The sequence below is a fragment of the Rhinopithecus roxellana genome, chromosome 11 (assembly GCF_007565055.1).
Source record: "Rhinopithecus roxellana isolate Shanxi Qingling chromosome 11, ASM756505v1, whole genome shotgun sequence".
Lineage (NCBI taxonomy): Eukaryota > Metazoa > Chordata > Mammalia > Primates > Cercopithecidae > Rhinopithecus > Rhinopithecus roxellana.
Window position 1 is genome coordinate 70,845,638 of NC_044559.1, and position 12,442 is coordinate 70,858,079.

Genomic DNA, 12,442 nt, shown 5'->3' on the forward strand with positions numbered 1-12,442 from the left:
CCCAGTCGTTGTCATGGATCAGTCTTCATGGAAAAGACTTCAGGGGAGTTCCTGGAGCTTTCCTGTCTCATTGCACACTGTTTTCACTAATCCTTCTCTTTACAAAACATTTTCAGTAGTGGTATGGATATTGCTAATTGTAGCAACCCCAAAGAAAATGAGTTAAAACTACCTTAGCCAGTCTCTTCAATCTGGCAAGCAATTACTCTTCTCTATATTACAAGTTCCTATGTTAGTTCAGTATATAGAGTGGGTACTCTCAGCAGCAGCAAGACTGACATTTGGGACTGGACAAGTCTTTGCTATGGGGGTGACTCTGCAGATTGTATGTGTAGCAGCATCCTTGTCCTCTACCCACTAGATGCCAGTAGTAACCTCCCCAGTCATGACAATCATATATTTATCAGAATAATGCCAATTTTTCTGAGAAGCAAACTCGTCTGCCTTTCCACCTTCTAACCAGTTCAAGAACCCCTGATTTAGAGGATGACAAGTTGTGACTGGCCAAAGATCTATCTTGTGTGACTGTGTTAGGGAAGCAGGAGTCTAGGAGAGCCAGAGTGGCCATTTTAAAATCAACTCCATCTTAAAACTAGCAAGGCATATTCCTTCCTCGTCATGATCAATAGTCCTGACTAGGTCATGACTATGTTTACAGCTAAGGAGAGAGTTGAAAGACACCGACAAGGAAAAATTCCTACAACAGAAAGTCCAGATATCCCAACACCCATAATAATATACATTTCCAAGATAATTATAGTTATGCTTTGATGTACTTATACACTAAGATGTCAAGGATAGATTTCTTTAAATTGATAAAGTACTAAATTTTGTCATGCTATCTATCCATCCACCTGCAAGCACAGCTTAGTTTCGTCTTTACATAGACAAGACACCTATGTAAGAAAAACTTAAAGACAGTCCATTCCTCCTCTTGCTTTCTGAGGACACCCAACTCTGTAATTAAGTAGCTTTCAATAAATATCCTTTCTCACTGCACTTTGCCACTTGCCTTGAATTCTTTCCTGTGCAAAATTCAAGCCTCTCTTGGGGTCTGGATCAAGACCCCTCTTTCCAGTATCAGCTCTCCTCCTGGTATATAACCCCAGTCTCCATTCATTCATTAAGATTTGTCCTAGATGTCAACAGAGGACATATTTCCTAGTAGCCTGCTGATTCATCATGAAATTGGTCTTTTTGATAGTTTCATCAGTGTTTCTTAAATTACGATCAATATTCCATTTGTGGCAGAATCACTTGAGCTTCTTGTTGACCTGCTGAAAGAGAGATCCAGGAACTTCCATTTTACATGTTTTGCAGATGATTCTTTTTTTTTTAACTTTCTTTGATAAACACTAGTGTTGATTAACTTCAGACACCAGGTAGATGATGTTATTTATTCTACTCTCCTGGTTCTGGAAACTGATCCCAGTTTGCCCTGACAAAGTCCTCCTTCATACTTGTTGTCAGTTGAACATCTGATTCTGGAGACCCCAGCCTAACTTCTGCCCTCATTGACATCTCAGGTTGTCTATCCTCAATTATAGTACTGATGTTTCATCCTTCTCTCTCCAGTAGCGTTGATGTCCTTGGATACAAGCTCTGATTTCTTTGGATGCATTCAGAGCTCTTATGTTTGTCTCTATGCAATGAAGCCTTGGCTATTCCTAATGTAGTAACTCTATCAACTCTTCCAGCTTTAACATATTCTTGTGTACATGCCTGCATCCTAAATCCTGGCCTTGTCCTACCTCTTGAGCCCTGGATACAATAGCCTTGAGGGACCAGAAATCTATAGGTATAGGCAGAGAAATGATCAAGTTGAAGGAATTCAGCTCCTTCTTCAACATTCCCCATCTTGGCAGCTCAAAGAAATGTAAGCATACTCTTTTCTGTCTTTCTCTGTCTTATCTCTCACACTCCATCAATTATCAAGTCCTGTGGAGTCAACCTCTTAAATATCTCTTGAATCAACCTAATTCTCTCCATCCCAACATGAGGAAATTGAATGTGCTGTTTCTCCTGCCTTTCTACAAATATGAAATACTATTAGTTGCATAGTAGCCCCTCTCACTGGTAGGTTAGCCCACAATCATGCTTCAAAATTTTGTATAGAACAAATTTATAATCTGCCATATGCAAGTTAATATGAAGACGCCATTGATGACACAGAATACTAGAAGCTAATATACAAAAGCACCAACTTTAACTACAGATCCAACATAAATCCCTATCAAAACCCAGCTGGTTTCTTTACAGACATTGATAAGCTGATCCTAAAATTCATATGAAAATAAAAGAGATCCAGAATAGCCAAAACAACTTCAAAAAAAGTTGGAGATCTCATATTTCCAATTATAAAACTTACTATAAACTATGGGAAACGACACAGTGTGATACTGGCATAAAGATGACATATAAATCAATGTAATGGAATTGAGACTTCAGACATAAACACATACATCTGTAGTCAATTGATTTTTCACAAGAGTGTCAGGGTAATTCAATAAAGAATAATCTTTTCAACAAATGGTGCTAGGACAACAGATATCCATAAGTGAAAGAATGAAGCTGGACCCCTATCTCACACCATACACAAACATTAACTCGAAATGCATTACAGACATCCATCAAAGAGCTAAAACTATGAAGTACTTAGAAGAAAACACAGGACGTAAATTTGCATAAACTTAGGTTTTGCAATGGGCTCAGATATGACACCAAAAGGACAAGCAACAAAATAAAACAGATAAACTGGATATCATCAAAATTAAAACATTTTTCTTTACTCTTTTTTTTTTTTATGGAGACAGGGTCTCGCTCTGTCACCCAGGCTGGAGTGCTGTGGTGCAATCTTGGCTCACTGCAACCTCCACCTTCCAGGTTCAAGTGATTCATATGCCTCAGCCTCCTGAGTAGCTGGGGTTACAGGCATTCACCACTATGCCCAACTAATTTTTGTATTTTTAGTAGAAACAAGGTTTTACCATCTTGGCCAGGCTGATCTGGAACTCCTGGCCTCAAGGGATCCTCCCATCTCAGCCTCCCGAAGTGCTGTGATTACAGGCTTGAGCCACTGTGCCTGGCTCAAAATTAAATTTTTTTTGCTGCAACTGATGCCATCAGAGTGAAAAAACAACCCCCAGAATGGCAGAAGTTATCTGCAATTCATTTATTTTATAATGGACTTATTTCTAGAATATATATAAGGAACCCCTGAAACTATAATAAAAACATAACCCATATTCAAAATGGGCAAATAACTCAATTAGACATTTCTCCCAAGACATACAAATAGACAATAAGCACATGAAAAATTGCTGAACATCATTAGTCAGAATGAAAATACAAATCAAAATCACAATGTGGTACTTCAAACCCACTAGGATGGCTGTAACAAAAACACATACAAAACAACTGTAAGATTACTCTTCACATAATCCTTAATATCAGCCACTACTGCCAGCTTAGGAAGCTCTGAGTTATAGCACTACTCCCACCAACGCTAGTTCCACATTTAACCTAGGAACTTTTAAAAAAAGGCCAGTTCCACTCTCCAGATTCTGGCCCAGGCATCTGCATGTAGCGTTGATTCTATTTAGCCACAGTAGAGAATCACAGCACCTAGCTTGAAAGAACCTACTCTGCAGTAGCGTATCACTCTACTTTGTTCGGTTTAAGTAAAATATTAACTGGGAAGAAATAAGCAAACCCTATGCCAATCTGCACCTACCCCTCTCCTGCCCCATGCACTCCCCAATTTATCTCCAACCACTTTAGGTACTTCTTTCTCTTTTTTAAGATGTGGCTTTGCTATGTTGCCCAGGCTTGACTCGAACTCCTGGGCTAACGTGATCCTCCCACCTCAGACTTTTGAGTGACTGGGACCACAGGCAGTCACAACCATGCCTAGCCAATTAAAAAAAAATTGTTTGTAGAGATAGGGTCTCACTGTGTTGCCCAGGCTGGTGTCATATTCCTGGGCTCAAGTGATTCTCCTACCTCAGTTTCCCACCTCAGTCTCCTACAGTGCCGGGATTATAGTCATGAGCAACCTCGCCTGGCCAAATTTGTATTTTTAATGAGTGTTCCAATTGATTCTAACAGATTACATTTTGTGAAAGGGGCCATAAAATTTTCCTTCTAAAATTTTTCATAACTGAAATTTCTTCATAATGCAGAATACAGAGCTATTGAAAGGCAAAAGGCTTGGAACAATTATAGACCTTCTTACCACTGATTTTTGCTAAAGAAGTGAGATTTTTCTAACCTAAGCATGAGACATGGTTATGATTGGTATTATTAGTTATCTTGTTTCCTTTCTTTTTGCTCTCTTTTCCTCTCTCTCTCTGTTTAGATTTTTCTACCTCTCACATACTCCACTGACTTTCCTTTTTTTCTTAACTTGTACTGTATCCACAAGTATTACATACTATAATATCTATAACAATCATTAGTCTCAGTTCTACTGGTAATGTGTATTTAATATTCAGATCGTATGTTGGATATCTATAAAATCATTTTGTATGCTGAGAACATATAGCAGATTTTTAAGAAACTTCTTTAAATAAGGTTTATGGAAACAATATTTCCTAAGTATATTCATAACAGTTTATATGTATCCTGTTATACCAGGAGGACAGTTTGGCTGGATATAATATCCTTGGTCTGAGAGTTTTCCCATTTTCTTTCTTGTACATCTTAAGTTTTCTCCTCTCGAATAACTTAAATGTATTATTTCTGTGTCTTCTGGCATAAGTTTTGCTGCTGAAAAGCTAATGACAATCTTATTATTTTTCCTTATAAGTGACTTGGTCTTTTTGCCTGGTAGCCCAAATAATCCCTCTTTTTATTTAAAATACAATACTTTTGACTGGGACATATTTCAGGGTTGGCTATTCTGGGTTGATTTTCCTAGTATATAGATTTATGTCATCTTTTATTTCATTAAAGTTTTGTTCTTTTTCTTGGGTGAGATAGGGTCTCACTCTGTCACTCAGGCTGGAGTGCAGTGGCATGATCATAGCTCACTGCAGTCTCAGCCTCCTGGGCTTAAGTGATCGTCACACCTCAGCCTCCTGAATAGAAATTTTTCTTAAGTTATAGTTTCTAGTGTTTGCTGTGTCCCACTGCTTTGATTTTCTTTGTCAGGGACTACTATTATATAGAAGCACACCCACTCCCATGTTCTACATCTACTATTTTCTCTCAAATCTCTTTTAAAAATCTTTAATTTCTTTTCAATTGAAACTATTTTTCTTCTTTCCATCTTTTACTTCTCTTAAGACAGTATCCATTGTGTTTATTTACTCTTTTGTTTCTTTCAATTTAGTGTTAATTTATTAATTTAAACTTGTTCGATTTTTTCTTGAGAAAGAATTCTTTATCCTTTCTTTCAAATCTTCATACTTTCCACTAAGATCAGACTATCCAATCCTGACTTATTTATTCTTTTATAGCTTCTATCATTAAAAAAAAATGTCTTTTTATTTGTTTGGAAATTTAAGTAACAATTTTTATCTGTTTGGAGGGCATGCCTTTCTGTCATGTTTTTATTATCTCTAGGGATATCTCCTCCATTATTCAACTTCTTGTTCTCTTTCTGTTTTCACAATTCAACCTCAGTCCCTTTCTGTTGCTCATTTTTAAGTAAAAGTAGATTTATTTGCCAAAGAGATAAAACAAGATGGGCCTATGCTTCTAAGATTTGCTTCTCTCCTTCTTCCACTTGTATCTTGGCCTTCTCCTACTTTTGCCGCTATTTCTTTATCCTATTTGATTTTATCCTATTGCCAGAAGTTTCTCCTCAGTAGAGATTTGACCCTGAAGAGAGCTTTGGCTTTTTAGTTTTGAGTGTTCACAGAGTCCAGATTGTTTCAGCACCAAGAGTCAGAACTTATTGCCATCCATTGCACTTACCTACAAATTGGATCCTGCAGGACTCCCACCTATTTTCAGCCACTGTTGTCAGATTAGTTTTTTGTACTTTCCAGTGAGTATCTGATGGCAAATTTGGGATTCTCTGGATGCTGTCACCACTAGCTTCTATTCTGGGATTTGTACGGATACCTAGTTGTCTAATTTTCTTATGTATCTTGTCTATGTGTTTTTGGTTTTGCAATCTATTAGGTTGGTGCAAAAGTAATTGCTGTTTTTGTCATTAAAAGTAAATGTCAAAAACTGCAATTATTTTTGCATCAACCTAATAATCATTCTCTATTTTTTTGAGAGAATGGGCCAGGATTCAGGGATTTTTATAAAATACACTGCCAAACTTACCGCCACCTTCCATTATTTTTCTTTTTAGGTATATGAATATGTCTTCTTTCCTCAAGCAGATTTCTTAATTTTTCTAGTTAAGCACAAAAGAGTTATTAAAAATAATAACCATTATTGAGTGCTTGCTTCAGTAACCATTATTGAGTACTGAATGGATTAACTGTTTCATAAAATGTTCGTTAATCTTTACAAGAACTTTTGGATATAGCTATTTTATACCCATTTTAAAATAAAGTGAGGTTTAGAGAAGTAAAATAATTGGTTCCAGTTTGGAGTAAGCAGATTCTAAAATGGCACCAATAATTCTTGCCTCCTAGTATTTATGGCCTTGTGTAATCCCTTCTCCTCCAGTGTGGGCTGTACCCAGTTACTTACTTCTAATGAGTAGAATATGGAAAGTGTACGTTATGTCACTTTTGAGATTAGTTCACAAAAAGAATGCAGGTTGGGCACTCACTCTTGCTTTCTTGCCAGCTCACTCTGATGGAAGCCAACTGCTATGTTGTGTGTTGCTCTATGGAGAGGCCCAGGTAGAAGGAATCGAAGGAGGCTTTCGGCCAACAGTCAGCAAGGAACTGAGGCTTTCAGTCCAAGAGCCTATAAGGAACTGAATCCTACCAGCAACCAGGCAAGTGGTTTGAAAGTGGAGCCTCTGTCAGCTGAGGCTTTGAATAAGATCACAGCTCCATGTAACACATTGATTGTAGTCTTGTGAGAGATCTTGAGCCAGTGGCACCCAACTAAGCTGTACCTGTATTCCTGAGCAATAAAACCCCACAGATAATAAATGTTTGTCATTAACTGTGAATTCTTGCAGGTAATTTGTTATGGAGAAAGAGATAACAAATACACAGATCATATAAATAAAGTGGCTCAGTTGGCCTGGAACTTGGGGATCTGATTCCAGGGTCTGTATTCTTTATCTCTGTGCAATGAAGACTTCGATTAGCCTGCACTTTTATAAGCTACTATTTCCACCACATTGAATTTGATAGTCTTTCAGTTCTTCTTTGATTCTATTCTTCTTTGAGAGCACCTTTTCTAACTAGAAACAAACTGTTGCTGAAATGAGGTATTATTTTCCACATAGGCAATTTCTTTGAATCATGGAAATTTAGGGTTAGAAGGAACTTAAAAATTCACATAGTCCAAATCAACCTGTTCCCAATTTTTACAGATGGAAAATTAGAACCAACAAAATTAAGAGCCTTGTCTAAAGTTATACAATTAGTGAAAGAATGAAGATGAAAATTCAGGTCTCCTAATGTCCAGTTTAGAACTGATTGACAGCTCTACATGGCCTAGCTCACTACCACATTGTGGACCTGGAGTAGCTTCAATTTGATTCCCATTCATTTTAGCTGTACAAAAACACAGGAATCTTGAAGGGAACAGCTGACCAGGATATTTATTTCCTTTACTCTGAGGCTCACCTCCCCTGAAAGAGGGGTCAACAGCCTGTGTCCAATTGAATGACTATTCATCTTCCAGTCCTTTAACCACAGCTCAGGATCCAACGTGGCAATGAAGTTTCATATTGAGAGCCAACTCCAAATGATTTGTCTTGGCTGTTTGGACTGCTTATTGAGAAGCATTTCCTGAGCTGGAGTGGAAGAGAGCTGTGATCAGCTAGTAATGTCAGCCATAAGAGGAGGTTGGGGGTGTGGTGGATTGCATGCCATATATTTGCCCACTGGGATTTCTGTGGATTTTGGTCCGGGTCCTTTCTTTGATGACCCACTCTCTTCCTGCTATGACCCATTCTTCCCACACAAGTTGCCCAGGAAGCCTCACTCTCAAGGCTCCCTTGGCCCTAATTTCTGGAATCTTTTTCTCATTTGATGTGAGATTTAGCACACAAGTGGTATTGGTGGAATTTACCTTGTAACTGAGTGTGGTGTTAGAAACAGAGCCAGTTCTCAAATCCTTGCAGATTGGATGCTTGTATGGCTTTGTAGTCTTTGTTTCTGGCTAGACCTAAAAATCACATTGCCAGCAGACTGTCAGTACATCAAAAAAATAAATAAACAAATAAAAAATGAAGGAAGGTACAACTTTGCACATGCTTACTCTGTTGTCTTTTACAAAAACATTCCATCTTTCTCAGTCCCAGGGGGTCATGAGAATAAATTTACATGTGAGTGTTAGTCCAGAAGTAAAAGACAGGGTAAAATACTGATGCTGTAGATCAAAAGCACAATTAATATGTACTCTGAAATCTGGACAACTGAAGGAGCTGCGAGGGGGGGCTTAAATATCTCCATGGGTGGTAATTTCAACATTGTAGTGTTGTTGTCTTTTACCCCCTTTTTGGCAGAGTTCTATGTCAGGCAATGTTAGAATTCAAATAAGTGACCGGGAAGTGTTCATTTCCTTCTTTTATTCTTCTGCCTGCTTTTTAACTTTCTTCTTCTATATTGATCCATTTTATTCTCTTTTAGATGACCCAAATTTTCTTCTATTATTACTTTTCAGCATTGAAGTGCTGAAGACCTCAATGGAAATGTTTTACTTTTCACAATATTTTAAATCAGAAGCTTATTTTATTGAAATAGTAAAAGAATTCAGTAACGCCCCCTGTTATCTAAATATCCTTGCCCTTGCCTTCTGGAAAACACAAAACCCCTCCTCTCTTAATGGGAAAGCAACACAAACCTGAGCATGACTTGATGCTTTGAGCTGTGTAATTTGAATATGAGGCATATATATATGCCTCATATATGCCTCATTTGTATCCAGGGATAAATGTGTGTGTGTGTGTGTGAGAGAGAGAGAGAGAGATTGGAATGAGATCAGCAGTTTGAGCCCCTTTGAAACCCTGAAATTATGCGAAAGAGAAGATGAGCTAGTGAGAATCCCCTGTCCTTTTTCAACTAGAGCCACTGCTACTAGTTTTGTGTAAGGGCTGTCTGCATTAGAGTTAATTTGAAAGACAGTTTCTGTTTTTTAAATGTGAAAACTACCTAAATCCATGAGCCTTAGGTTCCTTCTACCTCTAACATTTTACACTACCTACATGTAATCAGACGGTTCCAGGTTTAAGAATGTTGTCTCTTTCAGATGTCTCTGTGTTTGACTTAGAACCACACCATACTGCCCGTCTTCAGGCAAGTTATCCTCTCAAGGCTGTAGCTCTTTTCTTCTCTAAAATGGAGACAAGAGTTGTACCAACTTCAAAAGATTGTGGTGACAAGCAAATGAGACAACTCACAGTGTCCAGCAAATTATAAATGCTCAATAAGTGTTAGTCCTTATTATTAGTCTGAAGAAATGTTTGAATTACACATGGTAGGTTCACCTTCCTTTATTAATTTGATTTATGCGTATTTCAAATAAGCCTTCTCCGAGAACAAACTCCAAAGTCGTTAAAACAGAATATTTTATACTTCGCTTCTGTTTTAACTTGACATTGCAGGGAAAATTTATTTATATGATTTTAGAGTAGTCACTTAAGAGTAAAGTGATAGCCAAAACATACTGCATCATATCATGGCTATGTAGATTTCTGCCCAAAAACTTTCAGTTAAAAGTTAAAATGAAAAAAAATAAAGTTGAGATGAAATGAATTGTTTCTGTGGATGATACTGTGCTGAATATCAGCTTTTACATAAATTTTAAGCTTATATTTGCAAGATTTTATTTTTTATTTAGGTCTTTGGGTCTCAGTTTCCTGATCTGTGTAAGTCAAGGAACTGGACCAATAACTGCAGATTCAATGTTGATGATTCAAAGTTTATTTCAAGTAATGTGGCACTCTAATCAATTTGTCTCATTTCTCCGGGCCTGTTTCCTCAGCTGCAAACTGAGGAGAAAATGTTCTTATGTATCAGCTGCTTTTAATTATAATATTGGAGTTTTAACTCTTCTTTTTCTGCTCTTCCTCAATTAAGTTAGTATATGGTTATCTAATCATCCCAATTATAACGTATCACAAATTAATTTCTATTATTTCCAGGTGCACAGTTAAAAGCTTGTCAGCATATACTAGGCAACTGCTGGATGCTAGAGGCACAGAAATGAAAAGCTATGCTTCCTGCCTTCAGGAACTTGGACATCAGATATAGAATGATGATGATGATAATGATGAGAATGATGATAATGACAGAGATAATAAATGTAAAGATAATTGCTTTAACAGAAATAAGTACAATATTCACTGGAGACAAAAGATCTAGACAACCTAAATCAGCCTGGTGGCTGGGTGTTTGAAGGCTAGGGGAACAAAATGAGAGAGAATATTCCAAGCTGGAGGAATACTGTGTGCAAAGAGTTCAAGATGAAAAAGCAGGACTAGACCAGAAATTACAAATAGTTAGGAACTGCTGAAGTATAAAATGCTAAAAGAGGAGATGGGAGAGACAAATGGGCCTGCTAAGACCTTTGTAGGCCATTTAATTGATTAATATCTGGACATATGTTGAGATTTTTCAAACATAATTGTAATGCTAAGGTTTTAAATTCAAATAGAAAAGCAGTTTTAATATAAGCTTCTGAAACTATTACAAAAATACAAAAGTTCAGGATCAATATTTTTATAGGTGGACTTAGAAGAAACGAATTCAGGAAAATGAAGAGTGCTTGGGAAAGAACAGCAAACCATCTTGCTTTGAAGTGTATCCTGAGGAGTTTTTCTGTCAGACGACCACTGATTAAGGTTAGACATCTAAGGTAGATGTCAGATAACTAATCTTGTTTTGCCAAAAATCTCTTCTGGGTTTTCATATTCTGTGAACTTGAAGATTTGCTGTGATCTTAGTTATTTAAATTTTCTCAGTGATTTTTTTGTTTGAGAGCTTTACTCCATTAAAGAAAATCTATACAATTGATTACTTGGCTTCTGATCTGTTCCTAGACTTCGAATGGATTGAAAAGTATTCTTTTCTTGAATGAAGTGGAAAGATAAAGACAAACATATATATATGCTCTACAAAAACAAAAAGATTGGTAAATGTTCTAATTCTGGTTTAATTTTTGTAGAAAGAGCATCTGACTCAGAAGTCATGAATTCAAGGTTCTGCTATTTAATGGTTATTCATTAATGATAATGATATTTATCATTATCAATAATGGTGTAATAAGCATGTATTAATTCATTTGTGTTGCCAAAATTAAAGTTATACACCCATCAAATTGTTCTAGAAGACTTGTATAAAAGCCAGAAGTACTGTGTACCTTCCCCCCATTTCCCATTTTCCACAGCAATGACTTCCAAAACGTTTAGCTTGATATTACTTTTGCCTCTATGTCTCCAAGTAATATGCTTACATTGCTTCCTCCTGATTTTTGAAACGTTTTAGCTATTATCTATTGATGTTTCCTTAAAGCAGATGAGGTTCATTTTTTTTTTACCACTTCCTCCCCTTACACAAAGCCTCCACTACACACAGGAACATTTCCCAATCCCTCAAATTCCTAATCTAGATATGTCATAATTTAGGTTAGATCAATATGCATGGTTTACATTACAACTAGACAAATGCTAGTTACAGCTCAGCCACGTTGCATACTCTGATTATTCTGAATTTTTCTGCATGTTTTGCTATACTTGGAGTTAATAATTGTCTTTTTTTTGGTGCCACAGTTTTCTATGAACTGATCACTAATTTAACCACAAAGTCTTCATGAGCTGTCTCAATATCCTCTGACTGTGTTCTTGTATTCGAAGAATTCCATTTAATCTAGAAGAAATCTCAACCCTGAGTTTTCTGACCTACTCCGATTTGAGATCTCTTTTCATTATCATCTTGAGGAACTCTTTTGCCTCTATCATGTGCTAGCTTGTTTGTTTTCTATATTCTACATTTTCTCTTTATCTTGATTTAATCTTGTTTTGGTGACAAGCAATCTTCAGTAGCTACCTCAGACAGGGCATAAATAAATAAAAAGTTTTTTTTTTTTTTTTTTTGAGAATGAATTTTAGCCTTATGTTTGGTTGACAGTTTTGCGGGGTATAAACTTCTACCATGGAAATTATTTTCCATTGGGCATTGCTGCATTGCCATTTGGCTCTTGATGCTGCTTCCATTTGGCAGGAATCCTATGTTTTTTCTGTGCCTGCATTCAAGAAGCTGAGTACTATTGGAGAAAGTCATAGGACAAATTATAAATTTATGATTATCACTATAATTTTATAAAGTTATGATTACCAACATCAACTGACCTC